General features: G+C 39.7%; 1 protein-coding gene across 2 annotated transcripts in view; it reads left to right on the forward strand.

The window, feature by feature from the left end:
- Positions 1–4,137: 4,137 nt before the first annotated feature.
- The window catches only part of LOC128639207 (uncharacterized), a 32,941-nt gene continuing 11,641 nt past the window's right edge, over positions 4,138–25,437 (forward strand). For both annotated transcript variants that reach the window (XM_053691468.1, XM_053691469.1), the window contains exon 1: positions 4,138–4,689. The gene's annotated coding sequence lies outside the window, so the exon portion shown is untranslated. The remainder of the gene's footprint in view (positions 4,690–25,437) is intronic.

The raw sequence follows: 25,437 nt of genomic DNA on the forward strand, positions 1-25,437 counted from the left end.
GATGTCACTGTCATTAGAGACCCTAGCATTACTTATGTCACTGTCATTAGAGACCCTAGCATTACTTATGTCACTGTCCATAGAGACCCTAGCATTACTGATGTCACTGTCATTAGAGACCCTAGCATTACTTATGTCACTGTCCATAGAGACCCTAGCAATACTGATGTCACAGTCCCTACAGACCCTAGCAATACTGATGTCACAGTCCCTACAGACCCTAGCATTAATGATGGCATTGTCCCTACAGACCCTAGCATTACTGATGTCAATGTTCCTAGAGACCCTAACATTAATAATGTCATTGTCACACTTGTATTATCCTTATTTAGAACAACTTGACTCCACTCAGGTGAAAGGATTTATTGCATGAGATGTGTAAATCTGTTATTAACAATGTTGTATCTTGATTGTGAGCATTAATAAATAAAAAAATAATGTCATTGCCCCTAGAGACCCTAACATTACTTATGTCACTATCATTAGAGACCCTAGCATTTATAATGTCATTTTCCCTAGAGTCCCTATCATTAATGATGTCATTGTCCCTAGAGACCTTAGCATTACTGATGTCACTGTCCCTAGAAACCCTAGCATTAAATATGTCACTGTCCCTAGAAACCCTAGCATTACTGATGTCACTGTCCCTAGAAACCCTAGCATTAAATATGTCACTGTCCCTAGAAACCCTAGCATAAATGATGTCACAGTCATTACAGACCCTAGCATTACTTATGTCACTGTCATTAGAGAACCTAGCACTACTAATGTCACAGTCCCTAGAGATCCTAGCATTACTGTTGACACTGTCAAAAGAAACCCTAGCATTACTTATGTCACTATCACTAGAGGCCCTAGCATTAATAATGTCATTGTCCTAGAGACCCTAGCATTACTGATGCGCCTGTCCCTATAGACCCTAGCATTACTGATGTCACTGTCCCTAGAGACCCTAGAATTAATTATGTCACTATCACTAGAGACCCTAGCATTACTTATGTCACTATCACTAGAGACCCTAGCATTAATAATGTCATTGTCCTAGAGACCCTAGCATTACTGATGTGCCTGTCCCTATAGACCCTAGCATTACTGATGTCACTGTCCCTAGAGACCCTAGAATTAATTATGTCACTATCACTAGAGACCCTAGCATTACTTAGGTCACTGTCATTAGAGACCCTAGCATTACTGATGTCACTGTCCCTAGAGACCCTAGAATTAATTATGTCACTATCACTAGAGACCCTAGCATTACTTAAGTCACTGTCATTAGAGACCCTAGCCTTAATTATATCACTGTCCCTAGAGACCCTAACATTACTGATGTCACTGTCACTAGAAACCCTAGCATTACTGATGTCACTGTCCCTAGAGACCCTAGAATTAATTATGTCACTATCACTAGAGACCCTAGCATTACTTAGGTCACTGTCATTAGAGACCCTAGCCTTAATTATATAACTGTCTCTAGAGACCCTAACATTACTGATTTCACTGTCACTAGAAACCCTAGCATTACTTGTGTCACTGTCCCTAGAGACCCTAGCATTACTAAAGTCACTTTCCCTAGAGACCCAAGAATTACTGATGTCACAGTCCCTAGAGATCATAGCATTATGTCACTGTCCCTACAGACCCTAGCATTAATTATGTCATTGTACCTAGAGACCCTAGCATTAATGATGTCACTATCACTAGAGACCCTAGAATTAAAGGGACATTGAACCCAACTTTTTTTTTCCGTGATTCAGACAGAGCATGAAATTTTAAGCAACTTTCTTATTTACTCCTATTATCAAATTTTCTTCATTCTCTTGGTATCGGCATTTGAAATGCAAGAATGTGAGTTTAGATGATGGCCCATTTTTGGTGAACAACCTGGGTTGTTCTTGCTGATTGGTGGATAAATTCATCCACCAATAAAAAAAGTGCTGTCCAGGGTTCTGAACCCAAAAATAAGCTTAGATGTATTCTTTTTCAAATAAAGATAGCAAGAGAACGAAGAAAAATTAATAATAGGAGTAAATTCGAAAGTTGCTTAAAATTGCATGCTCTATCTGAATCACAAAAGAAAAAATTTGGGTTCAGTGTCCCTTTAATAATGTCATTGTCACACTTGTATTATCTTTATTTAGAACAACTTGACTCCACTCAGGTGAAAGGATTTATTGCATGAGATGTGTAAATCTGTTATTAACAATGTTGTATCTTGATTGTGAGCATTAATAAATAAAGAAAAGAAAAATAGTCATTGTCCCTAGAGACCCTAGCATTACTTATATCACTGTCCCTAGAGACCCTAGCATTAATGTTGTCAATGTCACTAGAAACCCTAGCATTAATTATATCACTGTCCCTAGAGACCCTAGCATTAATTATGTCACTTTCCCTAGAGACCCTAGCAATACTGATGTCACTGTCCCTAGAGACTCTGTCATTAATTATGTCACTGTTCGTAGAGACCCTAGCATTACTGATGTCACTGTCCCTAGAGACCATACAAGTCTCTGCTTAGGCAGTTTTCATCAGAGTCAAAGACCTGGGATAATTTACTACCTATAGAGAAACATCAGATGTGGGAAAAGTGGAAGGATTCTTTGAAGACTCTTGAAAAGCTCTGTATTCCACGTTGTTATGCTTCTATATCTCTATCAACCGCTACAGTAACAGAGATCTACATCTTCTCAAATGCACATACAGAAGATATTGCATCAGTGGCCTACCTAAAAGTGACAGACATTGAAGGAAAACCACATGTAGGATTTATCAGCAACAGAGCAGAACGCATCAGTAGATCTACAAAACCAGAGCAATGGTATTACGTACCTACTGACCAAAATCCTGCAAATTTCGCAACCAGGTAGTTAACTTCAGCACAATTCATGAAATCTACATGGGTGACAGGACCAGGATTCTTGTTACACTCTACAGATACAACATCAACCAGCACTACAGTTGAGTTTGTGGGACCTGATAAAGAGAACCATCTTCAAGCTACTACACTTCTTACCAGTGTACCTGGTCTTGGATTACAGAAGTTGTACTTGTTTATTTCACATGGACTATGATTACACTCATAGACATTGGCTGACAATTTGTAAGGATTACCATAGAGAGATGACTACAGGGGACAGTGACAGCCCTGCTACTCTTCAAGAATACTCATGTGAAAAAAACATGGACTTATGTTTGCATTTTGTATGTTTCTCTCTCTCTTTCTTATTTTGTCTTGCAGGTCTTGTGGATAAAGAGGCTTCAATCAACATTTGTATGTTTATTGTTTATTAGTTGATTTTTATAGTGGTATCTACAGATACCAGACGGTGAGTGTTCTTTCAATATTTTCATATGTACATCTTTACAGTGAAAGTTAATTTTTCAGCTCTGCAACACATCTATCTAATCTTTAACAAGAATATATTGAGATTGCTGTGTTATATATATATATTACAAATGTGACTTTATTTTTTAATATCTTATTTCCCTACCATGATCATCCTTACTCCGCCCACCCTCCACTTCCTATCTTTTGGTGTCTTTACGTATAGAGCGGTCCCACCCGCTCTATACATAGTAGAAATGCGCCTTCACAAGCACGGCTGTGCTTGATTGTTGCGGAGCAGCAGTGTCAACAGATGACTTTCTCGGCTGCAACAGAGAGAAAGCTATGCGCATGTGCGAATTGGGCACGTGCATCCGACATAATCCTGTGTACAATAGCTTTGCCGCATGCGCAATTGATTACATAGTCGGATGACGTAGCTTCACGGCCGCCTATCGGCCAGAAAGTCAATTAGCTGGAAAAAAAAACGTGACAAGGAAGTAAAATATCTATAGAAAAACAGGTTGATTTGAAAATCGGAAAAACTTTACTTTATATGCGACAAAAAAGGTATTTAGATCTAGCTTTCATAAAAACGATGAATTAAACTCCTATTATTTTTAACTAAACTATGTAACTGGGCATAGCTGACCACCTAACTTTACTTTCACTTTAAGTGCTATTTTAGTTCTTGTGCTCCCTCTAGTGTTCTGTTTATTATTGTATTCATTTTAATGTACATTTTCTGTTCTACCTCTGACCTTTTGAGGTCACTTCCTGCCACCATTTTAGTTTATTCTGTTTGTGTAAAGTTTGCTAGTACTTTCTGCTATAGCTTTGTAGAGGCAAATTCTTTTTACCTGGCATTACCACTTCTGGAACCTCGGAATTCTTTCTCCTGCAACAATAAAGCATGAAGGATTCACAAATCTCTGCGGTGGTACTTGTCTGAGTTAAGCTACTGCTGGATTCTAATAAACTGTAATAAAGATTTAGGGTTGTCAGGCATCCGGTATTTAACCAGACAGTCCGGTATTTCCATTAGCTGTCCGTTAATATCTTTAAAAAATACCGGACAAGGCTAACTTGCCTGACAAAGAAAACTTTTTTGCCCTTACAGAGCAGTTGCAGTGAGGCACTGGGGAGAGAGTAAAGCTGCTTACTGCAGTGCTCCATACGAGTGACATTTCAATCATTTGGGAGGATGAATAGCTCAGCACAGCAGCCGCTCTTTCTGACCCTGCTGAATGTGAGGGACATTATGTCACGTAATACCGTAGTTCAGCACTTTCTGAATCTGGAGTGACGGAGATTTACAGCCTGCCAGATTGTAGGAGCCAGCCAGGTTAACCCTTCACCATGAGGTAAATTGTGTATGCACTTAGCAAGAGTGAAAAGTTATGTATATATGTGTGTGTGTGTATGTGTATATATATATATTAGTGCAGCTGTATGTAAATGAAACAAATGTACTAGCCCCCCAAAAATGATTTTATATGCAGTATATAGCAAATGTGCACCCATGTCAGGCTTAAAAAGTGTATTTTATAACTTTAATTATATTTTTGTGTATTAAAATTGTAAATAACCTGTTTTTTCTTGAAAGAGTGCTTAACATGTTCCTTAATATATACCCAGTATATATATATATATATATATATATATATATATATATATATTATATTATATTATATATATGCTTACCATAATTTTTAGAGGTGAAACTGGGACCACCTGGTGCGGTGCCGGTGGGGGTGTGGTCAGGAGCGTGGTCAAGGGGGCGTGGCAATTACCGGTCCTTTTAAAGTAGTAGCTTTTATGTGTGTAATGTTTCGTGGATACTCTACCCTTCCTCAGTCAAACAAGTGAATCACACAGTTTAAATAGACCATAACACCACCCCCTAGTGAAAAAGGCACCATTACGTTGTCATGTAAATCTCAGATTCTAAATAATGCCAAACATCAAGCATAATTATCAATTTCACAATTTAATATCTGCAGTGTAATATGTGTTTTATGTGTCTAATTAAGGAACAGAGCCAAATACTGATTAGGCATTAATACAACATTGAATGAAAGTAAATATATATATACACACTTTTTTTTTTTTACCCATTTTCTTTCAACCCCCCCTTTTATCTGTCCGGTATTTTTGCCGCAGACACCTGGCAGCCCTAGTAAGATTGCATGTTCTAAAATTCCCATCTGAAGGCAGTCATCTTGCAAACAGTAGATGAAGTCAGAATATGAGACCTGATAAGGTGTTCAGGTGTCCTCCTCAAAAACACTTGACATACTCTGGATGACTGAGCTAGTTGGTAGGTGGGATCACACAATGCCCCCTCCCCAAAAAGCTCACACTCTAGCCACGTTTAGTAGTTAAAGGGATACTAAACCCAAATTTTTCCTTTTATGATTCAGATAGAGCAGCAATTTTAAGCAACTTTCTAATTTACTCCTGTTATCATTTTTTCTTCATTCTCTTTGTATCTTTATTTGAAAAGGCAGGAATCTAAGCTAAGGAGCCAGCCCATTTTTGGTTCAGCACCTGGATAGCGCTTGCTGATTTGTGGCTATCTGGCAACCCTAGATAATGCACTGATGCTTAGGGACATGGAAGACACAATTCATGGCACATGCACACTTGTCAGCATACTTCAGTACCGTCTCATGAACTGTTGTAACAATGGATAATAAAGGAAATGCTATAAGACAAGGCAACTGGAGAATTTGTTTTGTGACAAACTATATTTCATGGTGTACTAAAGAGATGTCGAACAAACTAAGCTATCTCTGGTAATTCTGTCTTACCATCACCACTTGTAATACCGGATTGTGTGCTTCTGAGCGCTGGCCTGTGATATCATCAGCGTTACACTTGTAATCTAGCAGGACGCAGCCATTGATTGGCAGGTTATACAATGGTCTCTCTTGATTGGCTGACCAGTTGTCTCTAGCCCCAGAACTGCAATAATTGATATTATTTGCAGCATTTTATTCAAGAGAAATAAAGTAGGAAGGCAAGAAAACAAGGGGCCACTAAAAACTAAATATAACAGGTGCCACTATCTGCCATGCTAGAGCAATGTCGCGATGTGTCTGTATTATTGTACTTAATCAGTTACATACACAGTCTCAATTTTTCTGTGTCCTTTTGACTTTATGTGGCCTATTTATCAAGCCGTCAACTGTGTTGCATTCGCCGGCACCAATACGCTCGCCTGACATCGCCTAACATTGCGGCCGCGGACTTGAATACGCTCTCCATATTTAACAAAAAAGCTGTCAAAAAGCCGCGCACCAAGTACAGGGCGATGAATAGCGGACTGTTGTTAACTAACAGTCATCAATCTCGCTGCTCTTCGGCTTTTTCACAGCTTTATTTGTATACTGTCACTAAACACCGCCACTATGCTAAACTGTTTAACCCCTATCCCACCGCTCCCGGACCCCGCCGCAACTAAAGTTATTAACTCCTATACCGCCGCTCCCGGAGCCCACCGCAACTAAATAAAGTTATTAACTCCTAAACCGCCACTCCCTGAGCCCACCACAACTAAATAAAGTTATTAACTCCTAAACCGCCGCTCCCGGAGCCCACCGCCACCTACATTATACTTATTAACCCCTAATCTGCTGCCCCTATTCCGTCTCCACCTACATTATACTTATTAACCCCTAATCTGCCGCCCCCTACTCAGCCGCCCCCTACATTATACTTATTAACCCCTAATCTGCCACCCCCTATACCGCCGCCACCTACATAAAGTTATTAACCCCTATCCTGACGCTCCCGGAGCCCACCGCAACTAAATAAATTTATTAACTCCTAAACCACCGCTCCCGGAGCCCACCGCCACCTACATTATACTTATTAACCCCTAATCTGCCTCCCCCGGAGCCCACCGCCACCTACATTATACTTATTAACCCCTAATCTGCCGCCCCTATTCCGCCGCCACCTACATTATACTTATTAACCCCTAATCTGCCACCCCCTATACCGCCGCCACCTACATAAAGTTATTAACCCCTATCCCGCCGCTCCCGGAGCCCTCCGCAACTAAATAAAGTTATTAACTCCTAAACCGCCGCTCCTGGAGCCCACCGCCACCTACATTATACTTATTAACCCCTAATCTGCCTCCCCCGGAGCCCACCGCCACCTACATTATACTTATTAACCCTTAATCTGCCACTTATTAACCCCTAATCTGCCACCCCCTATACCGCCGCCACCTACATAAAGTTATTAACCCCTATCCCGCCGCTCCTGGAGCCCACCGCAACTAAATAAATGTATTAACCCCTAAACCGCCAGCCCCCCACATCGCCATAAACTAAATTAACCTGTTAATCCCTAAACCTAACAACCCGCTAACTGTACATTAAATATTAACTCATCCCCATCTTATAATAAATTTAAACTTACCTTTAGATTTAAATTAAACTATATTAAACTAATAATTAACCTATTCTAACTATTATACTACAATTACATTAAACTATATTAAATTAATAATTAACCTACCCTAACTATTATAATAAAATTACATTAAACTATATTAAAATAATAATTAATCTAACCTAACTTTTATACTAAAATTACATTCAACTAAAAATTAAATTAACTATATTATATATTTAAACACCTAACCCTACTCCAATAATTTAAATCTACACTAAATAATTACTAAGTTACAAAAAACTAACAACTAAGTTACAAAACATAACAAACACTAAGTTACACAAAAAAATAAACACTAAGTTACAAAAAATAAAAAAGAAATTATCAAAGCTTTAAACAAATTACACCTAATCTAAGGGCCCTATGAAAATAAAAAAGCCCCCACAAAATAAAAAAAACCCTAGCCTACAATAAACTACAAATAGCCCTTAAAAGGGCATTTTGCGGGGCATTGCCCCAAAGAAATCGGCTCTTTTACCTGTAAAAGAAAAATACAAATACCCCCCCAACAGTAAAACCCACCACCCACACAAACAACCCCCCAAATAAAATCCTATCTAAAAAAAAACCTAAGTTCCCCATTGCCCTGAAAAGGGCATTTGGATGGGCATTGCCCTTAAAAAGGCATTTAGCTCTATTGCAGGCCTAAAGTCCTAATCTAAAGCTAAAACCCACCCAATACACCCTTAAAAAAATCCTAACACTAACCCCAGAAGATTTACTTACAGTTTTGAAGATCCGACATCCATTCTCCAAGAAGCCGGGAGAAGTCCTCAACGAATCGGCCGAAATCTTCATCCAAGCCCGCAGAAGTCTTCACCCAGATGGCATCTTCTATCATCATCCATCTTCAAGACATCCGACACGGAGCATCCTCTTCCGACGACTACCGACGAATGAAGGTTCCATTAAATGACGTCATCCAAGATGGCGTCCCTTAGATTCCGATTGGCTGATAGAATTCTATCAGCCAATCGGAATTAAGGTTGAAAAAATCCTATTGGCTGTTGCAATCAGCCAATAGGATTAAGCTTTCATCCTATTGGCTGATCCAATCAGCCAACAGGATTGAGCTCGCATTCTATTGGCTGATTGGATCAGCCAATAGGATGAAAGCTCAATCCTATTGGCTGATTGCAACAGCCAATAGGATTTTTTCAACCTTAATTCCGATTGGCTGATAGAATTCTATCAGCCAATCGGAATCTAAGAGACGCCATCTTGGATGACGTAATTTAAAGGAACCTTCATTCGTCGGTAGTCGTCGGAAGGAAGAGGATGATCCGCGTCGGATGTCTTGAAGATGGAGCCGCACCGCACAGGATGGATGAAGATAGAAGATGCTGTCTGGGTGAAGACTTCTGCGGGCTTGGATGAAGACTTCGGTCGCTTCATTGAAAACTTCTCCTGGCTTCTTGGAGGATGGATGTCGGATCTTCAAAACTGTAAGTAAATCTTCTGGGATTAGTGTTAGGATTTTTTTAAGGGTGTATTGGGTGAGTTTTAGTTTTAGATTAGGACTTTGGGCCTGCAATAGAGCTAAATGCCCTTTTAAGGGCAATGCCCATCCAAATGCCCTTTTCAGGGCAATGGAGAGCTTTAGGTTTTTTTTTTAGATAGGATTTTATTTGGGGGGTTGTTTGTGTGGGTGGTGGGTTTTACTGTTGGGGGGTATTTGTATTTTTTTTACAGGTAAAATAGCTGATTTCTTTGGGGCAATGCCCCGCAAAAGGCCCTTTTAAGGGCTATTTGTAGTTTATTGTAGGCTAGGTTTTTTTTTATTTTGATGGGGCTTTTTTATTTTCATAGGGCCCTTAGATTAGGTGTAATTAGTTTAAAGCTTTGATAATTTCTTTTTCATTTTTTGTAACTTAGTGTTTATTTTTTTGTGTAACTTAGTGTTTGTTATTTTTTGTAACTTAGTAATTATTTAGTGTAGATTTAAATTATTGGAGTAGGGTTAGGTGTTTAAATATATAATATAGTCAATTTGTAGTTTAATGTAATTTTAGTATAAAAGTTAGGGTAGATGAATTATTAATTTAATATAGTTTAATGCAATTTTAGTATAAAAGTTAGGGTAGATTAATTATTAATTTAATATAGTTTAATGTCATTTTAGTATAAAAGTTAGGGTAGATTAATTATTAATTTAATATCGTTTCATGTAATTTTATTATAATAGTTAGGGTAGGTTAATTATTAATTTAATATAGTTTAATATAATTGTAGTATAATAGTTAGAATAGGTTAATTATTAGTTTAATATAGTTTAATTTAAATCTAAAGGTAAGTTTAAATTTATTATAAGATGGGGATGAGTTAATATTTAATGTACAGTTAGCGGGTTGTTAGGTTTAGGGATTAATAGGTTAATTTAGTTTATGGCGATGTGGGGGCTGGCAGTTTAGGGGTTAATACATTTATTTAGTTGTGGTGGGCTCCGGGAGCGGCGGGATAAGGGTTAATAACTTTATGTAGGTGGCAGCGGTGTAGGGGGTGGCAAATTAGGGGTGTTTAGACTCGGGGCTTATATTAGGGTGTTAGGTGTAAACGTAACTTTTATTCTCCCATAGGAATCAATGGGATATCGGGCAGCAGCGAACATAAGCTTTCGCTGCTTTCATACTCCCATTGAATCCTATGGCATCTGCCGCCTCCAGGGCAGCGGATTGAAAAGCAGGTACGCTGGGCCGGAATAGTGGCGAGCATACCTGGTAGATTTTTGTTAACTAGCAAAAGTAGTCAGATAGTGCCGAATTTGCATTCGGAACATCTGTAGTGACGTAAGCATCGATCTGTGTCAGACTGAGACCGGCGGATCGTATGTTACGTCACAAAATTCTACTTTTGCCGGTCTGTAGCCTTTGATAAATGAGGCGAATCAAGCTCTCCACAATTACGCTACGGAATTCCAGCGTATTTGCGGTTGACGGCTTGATAAATAGGCCCCTATGTTTTAAAATGACATGAAACACAAAATGTTATTCTACTAGGAAATAGCTACTAACATATATGCTTCTTGTCATTGGTTCCCCAAATGTGTTCAGCTAGCTCCCAGTAGTGCACTGCTGTTACTTCAACAAAGGATACCAAGAGAATGAAGCTCATTTGATAACAGAAGTAAATTATAAAGTTGTTTAAAATTGCATGCTCTGTCTGAATCATGAAAGAGAAATATTGGGTTTAATGTCCCTTTAACCTTCCCAAGTTCATTTTTATAAACTTTTTTTTTTTTTTTAAATGAATGGAGCTGTAAGTAAAAATTTGCCAATTTAATGTTAACATTTTAATATTTCAATGGTTTCCAGTGTATGAGACGAAACGTTTGAGAATTAATACTGAAATATTTTAATGCTAATATTAATATTTGACTTGATACTTTTAAATAGTCATTTACAAAACCTTATGACAAGGTGATTGGCTAAATTTCAACAAATATATGATCCAGTATTTATTATTTTAAACAGACGTGTCAAAACATTCGCTCATCTTTAGTTTTAACAAATGCTGTTCTCAGGGTGAAACATTGGAACGTCAGAAAAGTTTTGGAAGGGAACTATGTGGCCCCAGGGCATTAAGTTGGACAGCCCTGACATGTATTAACACTACTTATTCTACACAAAAACATCCTCTGTTAACGTTGGTGCCTCATATCTTATGGAGCAGATAGAGGTAAACAGAAGCCTGTTTTCAGTGACTGAAGAGAGGCCTTTGTACTGTTTATGTCCCTGCTAACTGCCTTATTTTCCTCAGGTTAGAGGGTGTGAGACGTTTCCTCCAATGGCTTCGCTTGAAGAATTAAAGAGATAGAAGCGGGTCAGAGTTCCTTTGTGTTATGACAGCTACATGACACATTACTGTTGGCGTGCTTAAAGTGTTTTTCTTTGTAGAGCTGACATTTTTGAAAGATTTTGATCTGGGTAAAAGTACAAGGAATGTCCCAAAGCAGTAAGTACAGGGTATCCTCAAAACAACAGTACTGTACGTAAACGCATACACACTTCTAGGCACACATTGCATAATGTCTTATACCAAGAATAAAACTGTTAGGCACTTAATATATTATACAAAAGAACAAAACACTTTTTCTTTCAAACATTATTTTCTTTTAACAAAACTATTTCTATTTATCTGCAGGTAAATTTGAATCATCCCACAAGCCTGACAGTCTTATATTGATAGGGCCGGTGCTACAATAAAGGCAGGCTGCCGCCTAACTGCACCACTGGGGGGGCGGCGGCACAAATTTGGTGCATTGCATATATTTTTTTTAATGTGTATATTTATTTTTTGCTCCCTAACTTGGGTTCATAGTAGGCACCACATGAGGTGACATAAGGGCTATCATGGGAGGACAGTCCCCTGAAACAGGGGCTGAAATATCTCACTGCACAGCCCCTGCGCTCTCTGTAAACCTTTATGATAGTTGGTGGAGCCAATGACAGCAGTGAGAATCACCTCCACCCACAGCCTAATCGGTATTAGTGGGGTTGATGGGCACTTGTAGGTACACTGTCAGCCCTCCAGATACTGCAAGCTATCAGGGCACAGTCTTCTCCTGCATGATAGATACTTGGCATAATCATACACTGTGTTCATTTGCATTGTATAATATCTCCTTCTCCTTGTGATGATATGAATTTTAGCAAGAGCCCTCCTAGAAATCTATTGCCTGAGCGACATTACACACGTGCGCTATTAAACATGAATAGTGTAGCACACATTATACTACTGCGCACAATACATATTAACCACTTCACTAGGATCAAACACACAGGGGTTGATCCTAATTCTTTAGAAACATCTAATGATTTTTCTACAGAATTCACCATTAACGTCCAGGATATTTTTGTCTATGAATTATTTGATAAGCTTTTGTAAAATATTGTGATCGACCCCATAGTAATCTAAACTCAATAATGCTAAAATGAAATGCTCTAAAGAATGACAGAGTGTTTTGTAATAGACTTCTCTGTGTAACGTGCTTATAAGTACAGACAAGCAGTCATAATTCAATGCAAGAACTTATTATAACTCCAGTCCTCAGAACACCCGACAGGCCATGATTGCAGAATCTCTTGGCTTAAGATCAAGGGCCCAATGACCAAAACTTTGCCGGCATGGAGAGAAATGACACAAAATCTTTGTGCCTCTTTTAGACCTTATATTGTAATATATGAGTCTCTTCTTCACACAAACAACACTACATAGTGACATAAACATGTCTCAAGATAAAATTTATGTTTCTATTTTCTTTTTTTCTGAGGGGCCTTGCCGTACTGACTAGACTTCTTAGCCCCTCTCACCTGAGCAGAGAGTTTTAGTTCATCAGACCCCAAGGGGCCGATTTATCATTGGTCTGTCCGACATAATCCGCTCAGCGGATCATGTCCGACAGACATCGATGAATGTCGACAGCATACGCTGTCGACATTTATCATTGCACAAGCAGTTCTTGTGAACTGCTTGTGCAATACCTCCCCCTGCAGATTTGTGGCCAATCGGCTGCTAGGAGGGATGTCAATCAGCCCGATCATATGAGATCGGCGGTTTGATGTCCGCAGCCTCAGAGCAGGCGGACCAGAAGGAGCAGCGGTCTTAAGACCGCTGCTTCATAACTGCTGTTTCCGGCGAGCCTGAAGGTTCATGCGGAAACAGGGGCATCAGGGACCATTCTGCCCTTAATAAATCGTCCCCCAAGTGTAGTAATCTGTCCATCATTCATTTTGACTGACTCTTCTGTACTCCCAGCAGATAAACGTTTATATTCTGCTCTGTGCACTAATGACATCAAGCGTCCTTGGTCAGGTCGTCCGCTCATCTGTCTGATGTTGCAGAGAAGCTGATCCTCTCATATCATTAAAGGGACATAAAACCCATTTTTTTTCATGATTCAGATAGAGCATAGAATTTTAAACAACTTTCTAATTTACTTCTGTTATCAAATTTGTTATCCTTTGCTGAAAAGCTGGTATGTTAGCTCATAAGTGAGCATGTGTCTACAGCACTATATGGCAGCAGCTTTGCAACAATGTAATACATTAGCAAGAGCACTAGAGGGCAGCACTATTTCCTGTCATGTAGGGCTTCAGGCATGTGCACGCTACCTACCTAGGTATCCCTTCAACAAAGAATAACATGAGAACAAAGCAGATTTGATAATAGAAGTAAATTGGAAACTTTTTTTAAATTGTATTCTCTATCTGAATAATGAAAGACTTTTTTGGGGTTTAATGTCCCTTTAAGTGCACGGCAGATACACTTGATGCCGAGGAGCTATTCTTAAGAGAGGGAAAACATTACGCTAATGACCCTGAGTGTATATCGCGTGCACACAACTCTACAACCCTGAGGACAGACCCTGTCCATGCAAGCAGCACTGCTACTGAAATGGTTACACAACCAGCCCTCTGAATTATAGATTTGAGAATCATAGTGATGGGATATAAATAACAATAAAATATATTTATGTAGCTTTTGTCATGAGACCTTTTTCTATTATATAGTCTTTGTTAATGAATATACTGGTGCACAGAACGTTTTCTTATTGTACTGACCTTAACTCTAGTTAGAAATACATGACAGATGCCAAGTGCCAGGTATCAGCTACACTGGCAGTTTATATGGGTGCAGAACACGGCCAGCCACAGTATCTAACTGCTGCTAAACATTGCACACACTGATTTCAGTAGGGTTGCCACCTGTCCTGGTATGACCTGGACAGTCCAGGTTTCCATTTGTGTGTTTGAGTTTATAGCTTACTCAGGCCCGGGTTTGGTGGGAAATATGGTCCAAATATATGCAGCATGTGACTTTGTGTTTGTCATTGTCTTTGTGTGTATGTGTGTCCGTGTGTAAAAGAGTGCGTGTCTTTGTGTGTGAGAAAATGTGTGTGTGTGTGTGTGTGTGTGTGTGTGTGTGAAAGAGTGAGTGTCTTTGTGTGTGAGAAAATGTATGTGTGTGTGTATGTGTGTGTGAAAGAGTGAGTGTCTTTGTGTGTGTGTGTGTGAGAAAATGTATGTGTGTGTGTATGTGTGTGTGTGAAAGAGTGAGTGTCTTTGTGTGTGTGTGCGAGAAAATGTGTGTGAGTGTATGGGGTCGATTTAACAAGGGCCAAATTACCCCTGTTCCCCTTGTTTCCGTGCGAGCCTTCAGGCTCGCCGGAAACAGGAGTTAAGAAGCAGCTGTCTTAAGACATAACCCTGTCTGCCTGCTCTGAGCAGGCGGACAGACATTGCCGGAATTCAACATGATCGAGTACGATCGGGTTGATTGACACCCCCCTGCTGGCACCCGATTGGCCGCAAGTCTGCAGGGGGCAGCGTTGCACCAGCAGCTCACAAGAGCTGCTGGTGCAATGCTGAATACGGAGAGCGTATTGCTCTCCGCATTCAGCGATGTCTGTCGGACCAGGTCCGACAGACAATTCATAAATAGGCCTCTGAGAGAGAATGTGTGTGAGTGTTAGTGTGTGAGAGAGAATGTGTGTGAGTGTTAGTGTGTGAGAGAGAATGTGTGTGACTGTTAGTGTGTGAGAGAGAATGTGTGTGAGTGTTAGTGTGTGAGAGAGAATGTGTGTGAGTGTTAGTGTGTGAGAGAGAATGTGTGTGAGTGTTAGTGTGTGAGAGAGAATGTGTGTGAGTGTTAGTGTGTGACAGAGAATGTGTGTGAGTGTTAGTGTGTGAGAGAGAATGTGTGTGAGTGTTAGTGTGTGAGAGAGAATGTGTGTGAGTGTTAGTGTGTGACAGAGAATGTGTGTGAGTGTTAGTGTGTGAGAGAGAATGTGTGTGAGTGTTAGTGTGTGAGAGAGAATGTGTGTGAGTGTTAGTGTGTGAGAGAGAATGTGTCTGAGTGTTAGTGTGTGAGAGAGAATGTGTGTGAGTGTTAGTGTGTGAGAGAGAATGTGTGTGAGTGTTAGTGTGTGAGAGAGAATGTGTGTGAGTGTTAGTGTGTGAGAGAGAATGTGTGTGAGTGTTAGTGTGTGAGAGAGAATGTGTGTGAGTGTTAGTGTGTGAGAGAGAATGTGTGTGAGTGTATGGGGCTGAATTATTAAGCTGCGAATGCAGCAGTTTCCACGCGAGCCATCAGGCTCGCCGGAAAAATACGTTAAGAAGCAGCGGTCTTAAGACCGCTGCTTCTTAACTTATCCGCCACCTCTGAGGTAGCGGACAGCAATCAGCCCGATCAGATACGATCCGGATGATTGACACCCCCTGCTAGTGGCCGATTGGCCGCGAATCTGCAGGGGGAGGCATTGCACAAGCATTTCACTAGAAATGCTTGTGCAATGTTTAATGCCGACAGTGTATGGAGTGTGAGCATGAGTGTGTAAATATATCATATCTATCACTTCTGTCACATCACAAAGCAACAACGTGATGTTTAAAAAACATATATAGTGCAGATGATACTTTATACACCATATACTGATCTACCTACAGAATAATACTATTTTATAACAGATTTAAGTTACAAGATCAATTCTATTTGTGAAAAGTACAACAATCGGCATTATCTCTTCATGTTAAAGATATTTCTGTTCATATGGCTGGACAGTATACACCAATTTTCAAATAAAATGTAATAGACACGACTATAAAGAAGAATATGCACAGTTACTGATCAGGTATAAAACCTTTTAAAAACTTACTTAGAAGCTCCTCGTTTAGCACTGTTGATGAGGTTAGGCTGGGACACCCACTGAAATGGGCTTAGAAAGCAAGAAGAGCAGACACCCCCCCCCCTTCCCCTGCATATGAAAAGAACCATTACACACCAGGAGTCTGTAGACATCAGTATACATCTAAAACTTTGGGGCTTGGTTAGGAGTTTGAAAATCAGCACAATGTTATTTAAAAATAAGCAAAATTATACATTTTTACAAAAACACCCCAAAGATGGGCTATATAAATGGATCATCTACAAAACAGTAATGCAAAGGAAAATCTTATGTACTATGTCCCTTTAATGTAAGCTTTTAAGGATAATAATTAATCTACCTGCTTACAGGAGACTATTGACTTTCCCATTTATATCAGCAAAACTGATATAACATTAGCAAAACTGATATAACATTAGCAAAACTGATATAACATTAGCAAAACTGATATAACATTAGCAAAACTGATATAACTTTAGCAAAACTGATATAACATTAGCAAAACTGATATAACTTTAGCAAAACTGATATAACTTTAGCAAAACTGATATAACATTAGCAAAACTGATATAACTTTAGCAAAACTGATATAACTTTAGCAAAACTGATATAACATTAGCAAAACTGATATAACTTTAGCAAAACTGATATAACTTTAGCAAAACTGATATAACATTAGCAAAACTGATATAACATTAGCAAAACTGATATAACATTAGCAAAACTGATATAACTTTAGCAAAACTGATATAACTTTAGCAAAACTGATATAACTTTAGCAAAACTGATATAACATTAGCAAAACTGATATAACTTTAGCAAAACTGATATAACTTTAGCAAAACTGATATAACATTAGCAAAACTGATATAACATTAGCAAAACTGATATAACATTAGCAAAACTGATATAACTTTAGCAAAACTGATATAACTTTAGCAAAACTGATATAACATTAGCAAAACTGATATAACTTTAGCAAAACTGATATAACTTTAGCAAAACTGATATAACATTAGCAAAACTGATATAACTTTAGCAAAACTGATATAACATTAGCAAAACTGATATAACATTAGCAAAACTGATATAACTTTAGCAAAACTGATATAACTTTAGCAAAACTGATATAACTTTAGCAAAACTGATATAACATTAGCAAAACTGATATAACTTTAGCAAAACTGATATAACTTTAGCAAAACTGATATAACTTTAGCAAAACTGATATAACATTAGCAAAACTGATATAACATTAGCAAAACTGATATAACTTTAGCAAAACTGATATAACTTTAGCAAAACTGATATAACATTAGCAAAACTGATATAACATTAGCAAAACTGATATAACATTAGCAAAACTGATATAACTTTAGCAAAACTGATATAACATTAGCAAAACTGATATAACGTTAGCAAAACTGATATAACGTTAGCAAAACTGATATAACATTAGCAAAACTGATATAACATTAGCAAAACTGATATAACTTTAGCAAAACTGATATAACATTAGCAAAACTGATATAACATTAGCAAAACTGATATAACTTTAGCAAAACTGATATAACATTAGCAAAACTGATATAACATTAGCAAAACTGATATAACTTTAGCAAAACTGATATAACATTAGCAAAACTGATATAACATTAGCAAAACTGATATAACTTTAGCAAAACTGATATAACATTAGCAAAACTGATATAACATTAGCAAAACTGATATAACTTTAGCAAAACTGATATAACATTAGCAAAACTGATATAACTTTAGCAAAACTGATATAACATTAGCAAAACTGATATAACATTAGCAAAACTGATATAACTTTAGCAAAACTGATATAACATTAGCAAAACTGATATAACATTAGCAAAACTGATATAACATTAGCAAAACTGATATAACATTAGCAAAACTTAAGTTTATCTTGGTCACCTTTGTTAAATCTTAGCACCTATCCATGAGAGCATACTGAGGTTGACTCAGGAGTATGTACTCTTTTTGAGCGCTAGCAGTGTTAATAATGTTGTGATGAGAGCAGGATGTGATGTCACTAGTTGGGGGCGGGGCTTATGTCCGGTAGTCTGTGTAGCAGTTAGTTAGTACAATCAACCTGAATAGATGTATGTTTCCATGTTCTGTAATAAAATAGAGTTGTACCATCATTGCTGTGTCCTGCATATGTCCTGCATCTCATAACATGGTGTCAGAAGTTCTGGCCTGCGCTTCTGTTCCTAATCGATGACGATGTTAAAGTTTACCCCACCTGAGCCTTTTGACTTCTCTCAGCCTGCAGCTTGGCCCACATGGCGTCAGCGGTTTCAGCTCTTCAGGATTGCTTCCAAGCTGGAAAAGGAGAGTGGTGAAGTACAAGTTAATTCTCTTTTATACTTTATGGGGAAAGATGTGGAGCCAGTGTTCAATGCTTTTACTTTCCAAGAAGGGGAAGAATTTAACTTTGATATAGTTATGGATAAACTCAGTGCCCACTTTGTGCCCAAAAGAAATGTGATTCATGAGAGAGCATGTTTTCACAAACGTAATCAGCGTGTGGGAGAATCTGTGGAGTCATTTGTGCGCAGCATGAATGAATTAGCTGAATTCTGTGAGTTTGGTGTTGCTAAAGAAGAGCAAATCAGAGACAGAATAGTTATTGGAATTGCAGATGCTGAAGTCTCACTGAAGCTGCAGTTAGAGCCTGATTTAACATTAGATGGGACTATTAGGATGGCCCGCCAGAGTGAGCTGGTGAAAAATCAAAGTGCTGATCTGAGGTCTGAGAGTATTGTGGATGAAGTGCAACAGTCCAGGAAAACTGCTAGTGAAAGGCACAGTGTGAGCGGTAGATCTAAAATAATGGATAGACCTAGAAGTGGATGGGCGCAGCATGCCCGAATCACATGGTGCTACCGTGCCCATAATCAGAGTGTTATATGCCCGGCCAGAGATAAAAGATGCAGAAAATGTAACAGAATGGGCCATTTTGAAGTGGTGTGTAAAATGAATACATTAAGGAGATGCAGGTGGACAGTGACCAAGAGGGTCAGGAAGTGTCTTTTGTGGGGTCTGTTGTGGAACGGCCAAGCTCAGAGGAAGATTGGAAGGTTACTTTTACTGTAATGGGAGACAAAGTTGATTTTAAGATTGACACAGGAGCAGATATCACTGTAATGTCTTTTGCTGCATTTATGAAACTGCCTCGACAGCCCCAGCTGGCGAAGGTTACTACAAATGTCCATAGTCCCGGTGGCCGCATTGATTGTGCAGGGAAATTTCTTGCCAACTGTGAGTACAAGCAAAGAAAATTCACCATGTGGGTGCATGTGATTCGAGGCCAGTGTGTTAGCAATTTATTGAGCAGAAAAGCAGCCTGTGATTTGGGCATCGTGGTCAGAGTAAATGAGATCTCCGAAGATATGTTTGGCGAATTGGGCCTACTGAATTGCAAGCCAGTTCGTATAGCACTTAAAAGTGATGCAGTCCCATACAGTATTTCTACTCCCCGTAGAATTCCATTCCCGCTCATGCCTCAAGTGGAGAAGGAGCTTATGCGCATGAAGTCTATGGGGGTTATTGAAGAGGTTGTTGAAGCAACTGACTGGTGTGCCCCCACTGTTCCGGTTTCAAAGAAAAATGGAAAGGTGCGCATCTGTGTGGACCTGAAAAGGTTGAATGAGGCAGTGAAGAGAGAGAGATTTGTGCTGCTGACATTAGAAGACATAGCTCCAAAGTTGGCTGGGGCGAAGTTCTTTTCTACATTAGACACTTCTAGCGGGTTTTGGCAGATCCCCCTGGATCCAAAGTGCCGCAAACTGACTACCTTTATCACACCGGTAGGTCGGTTTTGCTTCTGCAGACTCCCCTTCGGGATATCCTCTGCCCCAGAAAATTTTCAAAGGGAAATGAGTTCTACCCTAAGTGACCACGTGGGCACGGCAGTCGTCATGGACAACATTCTGGTGTATGGGTCTACAGCGGAGGAGCATGATCAGCGTTTAAGTTGTGTGCTGCAGGCTATCAAAGAGTCTGGGCTGAAGTTAAATAAAGAGAAATGCCATTTTAGGAAAACTGAATTATGTTACTTTGGGCATATCATCAATGGGGATGGCATCAAGCCAGACCCCGAGAAAATTTGTGCTATTGAACAGATGAAAAGTCCTTCTGATGTACATGAGCTAAGACAGATATTGGGCCTTGTAAATTATGTGGGCAAGTTTCTTCCAGATTTATCAACAGTTCTACACCCTATCACAGAGTTGCTAAAGAAAGACGTTGCCTGGGTCTGGGGACCTTCACAGGAAAAAGCTTTTATGCAGGCCAAGTCCCTGCTGGGGTTTGCCCCAGTGTTGGGGTTCTACGACCCTTCCAAAATGACTGTGGTTAGTGCTGATGCAAGCAGTTATGGGTTGAGGGCTGCTCTCCTGCAGTTAAATGAAAATAAACTACAGCCCATCGCCTACTGTTCCCGCACACTGACGGCTGCGGAGTCAAAATACGCTCAAATTGAGAAAGAGTACCTGGCTGCAGTTTGGGCCTGTGAGCGCTTTCAGCGTTATCTAGTGGGTTTGGAGAAATTTAGTCTGGAGACTGACCACAAACCGCTAGTCTCTCTAATCAACTCTTATGATATTGACAAAACACCCTTAAGATGCCAGAGACTTTTAATGAGACTGCTCAGGTTCAATGTTCAGGCAGTGCATGTGCAGGGGAAACAACTGGTTGTGGAGGATACACTATCCAGGCTCCCGCTGGCTGCTGCTGAAGAATCCTCCACTGAATCTGATGTGAAAGTGTATGTTGATTCAGTTCTGGCCTCTAAGTCCATTTCTTCAAGGAAATTGGAGGAGATAAAGAAAGAGACATATTTGGACACAGATCTGCAAGAGGTTATAAAGTACATAAAAGAAGGCTGCCTGGATGTCTTTTAAGTTCTTACCAGCCAGAGAGGTCGCAGCTCACAGAGCTGGAGGGGTTGGTGCTGTTCCAAGACCGCATCGTAATTCCTGTCAGCATGAGGAAGGAGATGTTAAACAGGATTCACGATGGCCACTTAGGCATTACAAAGTGCAGAGAAAGGGCAGCTACAGCTGTGTGGTGGCCTGGGATCAGCTCCGACATTGCAAATCACGTGTCTAAATGTGCTATTTGCCGGGAACGCTGGCCTACTCAGAGAAGGGAGCCCTTGATTTCTACTCTGCTGCCTGCGGGCCGTGGCAGAAAATAGCTGCTGATTTGTGTGAACTGCACGGGAAAAAGTTCCTTGTTGTGATCGACTACTATTCCAGGTATTTGGAAATTGCACCTCTGAATGATATCACAGGTCAAGCCGTTATCATTTGTCTGAAGAGCTTGTTCGCCCGGTGGGGCATTCCAATGGAGCTGGTGAGTGATAATGGTATGCAGTTCGCTTCTACAGAGTTCAGTGCTTTCAGCAGAGAATATGACTTTGTACATTCCATGTCAAGTCCACATTATCCGCAGGCCAACGGAATGGCTGAAAGGGCAGTTCAAAAAAAAAAAAATCATTCTAAAGCAATCTGAGCCGTACCTAGCCCTCTTGTCATACAGGGCGACGTCCATTCAAGGCACCGGGATTAGCCCGGCACAGCTGATGCTAGGACGCCAGATTCGCACCACTTTACCCTCAGTGGGTGTCTTCAAGCCGCCTGGCCCTGTTCCTCTGGACAAATTCCTTAGGAGGGATGAAGACAGGAGACATTCTGTCAGGACCTTACAGGAACTGAATGTGGGGCAAAGTGTCAGAATTAAACTGGATGATGAGAAGAAATGGAAGACGCCGGCTACGGTAATTGGACGCTCTCCAGAACCAAGGTCTTATACAGTCCTTACTGATGGAGGGACGGTTACACGCCGTAACCGAAGACATCTTCAGCCTGTACCTGAGAGTCTGGAACTGGATGCCTCAGTACCACCGCCGGTGGGATCCCCTGTTCTCAGAGAGGTGCCTTCCCCTCAGCAAGATCACAGCGGGGATATATCTTTACCTCCAGCGGACTCTTATTCACCATCTTCTGTATCAGAGGACAGTTCATGTAAAGTTACATCAAGCGGAAGAGTGGTGAAACTTACGGCCCGATATAGGGACTGACTTTAGCTAAAACAGTAACCGGAAGTATGGGCAGAATAATCCCATGGTCACTGTGGACTAGGGTAGTCTACCCCGATGTCCGAGTCAGGATGTAATTTATGTGTTTATATTTTCTGAACCTATTTGTTTATATATTGTTCAAAAAAAATGTTGTTGTATACTCTGTTCGTATACCTTGTTATTTGTTATATTCAAATGTATGCTTCGCCTTTGATAAAGGGGAAGATGTGATGAGAGCAGGATGTGATGTCACTAGTTTGGGGGCGGGGCTTAGGTCCGGTAGTCTGTGTCGCAGTTAGTTAGTACAATCAACCTGAATAGATGTATGTTTCCATGCTCTGTAATAAAATAGAGTTGTACCATCATTGCTGTGTCCTGCATGTGTCCTGCATCTCATGACAAATGTTATACATATAATACTCAAGAACACGTGCACACTCCTCAGCCGCAGCATGCTCCCATGTTTCATCATGGGTGACCCTTTCAATGTGTCATAGCTTTAGCAAGCTTCTGTGTCATGTTTTAGGTATAGTCTTGTGTACCAATAGAGATATTGGAGTTGTCCCTCTCAGCCAATAAGCATTATTTTTTTCTATTTAAATAGTGAACAAAAATTGTTCCTAGATCAAATCAAATTCTCTATAGCTTCTTATTAATTTTCATTCATAAAATATTTTAAACATTTTTTTTAACTTTTTCTTTTCATATTCACAAGAGAGAGTTTACTTCTTGCATGCTATATAGCGTTTGAATTAACAGGCTGTACGCCTGTTTCACTTAGTATTTCCATCTTGACCTTCGTACTGTTTATTATTATGGCACTGAGCATCAGTTTCACAGCACTTATCTGTCCTTGGTGCTTGTTTTGTACCTGATCAGTAAAAAAAAAAACAGGTCTTGTTTGTCCTAACTTGTGTGACACTGACTTGTCTGTCCTCCCCCAGGGCATCAGATCTGACGTTTTTACATGAGTATTACCCCTTTATATGTACATGCTTATTACATACAGTAAATGTCACAAACACGGTCTGGTACACACTGCACTTATTACATACAGTAAATGTCACACACACACGGTCTGGTACACACTGCACTTATTACATACAGTAAATGTCACAAACACACGGTCTGGTACACACTGCACTTATTACATACAGTAAATGTCACAAACACACGGTCTGGTACACACTGCGCTTATTACAAACAGTAAATGTCACACACACACAGTCTGTACACACTGCACTTATTACATACAGTAAATGTCACACACACACAGTCTGTACACACTGCACTTATTACATACAGTAAATGTCACACACACACAGTCTGTACACACTGCACTTATTACATACAGTAAATGTCACACACACACGGTCTGGTACACACTGCACTTATTACATACAGTAAATGTCACAAACACACAGTCTGGTACACACTGCGCTTATTACATACAGTAAATGTCACAAACACACAGTCTGGTACACACGGCATTTATTACATACAGTAAATGTCACACACACAGTCTGTACACACTGTGCTTATTGCATACAGTAAATGTCTCACACACAGTCTGTACACACTGCACTTATTACATACAGTAAATGTCACACACACACAGTCTGGTACACACTGCGCTTATTACATACAGTAAATGTCACACACACAGTCTGGTACACACTGCACTTATTACATACAGTAAATGTCACACACACAGTCTGTACACACTGTGCTTATTACATAAAGTAAATGTCACACACACTGTCTGTACACAATGTGCTTATTAAATACAGTAAATGTCACACACACACACACAGTCTGGTACACACTGTGCTTATTACATACAGTAAATGTCACACACACAGTCTGGTACACACTGCGCTTATTACATACAGTAAATGTCACACACACACAGTCTGGTACACACTGTGCTTATTACATACAGTAAATGTCACACACACACGGTCTGGTACACACTGTGCTTATTACATACAGTAAATGTCACACACACACAGTCTGGTACACACTGTGCTTATTACATACAGTAAATGTCACACACACAGTCTGGTACACACTGCACTTATTACATACAGTAAATGTCACACACACACAGTCTGGAACACACTGTGCTTATCACATACAGTAAATGTCACACACACACAGTCTGGTACACACTGTGCTTATTACATACAGTAAATGTCACACACACACACAGTCTGGTACACACTGCACTTATTACATACAGTAAATGTCACACACACAGTCTGTACACACTGCACTTATTACATAAGTAAATATCACACACACACAGTCTGGAACACACTACACTTATTACATACAGTAAATGTCACAAACACACAGTCTGGTACACACGGCATTTATTACATACAGTAAATGTCACACACACAGTCTGTACACACTGCACTTATTACATACAGTAAATGTCACACACACAGTCTGGTACACACTGCACTTATTACATACAGTAAATGTCACACACGCAGTCTGTACACAATGTGCTTATTAAATACAGTAAATGTCACACACACACACACAGTCTGGTACACACTGCACTTATTACATACAGTAAATGTCACACACACAGTCTGTACACACTGTGCTTATTACATAAAGTAAATGTCACACACACAGTCTGTACACAATGTGCTTATTAAATACAGTAAATGTCACACACACACACACACAGTCTGGTACACACTGTGCTTATTACATACAGTAAATGTCACACACACAGTCTGTACACACTGCACTTATTACATACAGTAAATGTCGCACACACAGTCTGGTACACACTGCACTTATTACATACAGTAAATGTCACACACACAGTCTGGTACACACTGC

Source organism: Bombina bombina, chromosome 8, assembly GCF_027579735.1.
Source record: "Bombina bombina isolate aBomBom1 chromosome 8, aBomBom1.pri, whole genome shotgun sequence".
Lineage (NCBI taxonomy): Eukaryota > Metazoa > Chordata > Amphibia > Anura > Bombinatoridae > Bombina > Bombina bombina.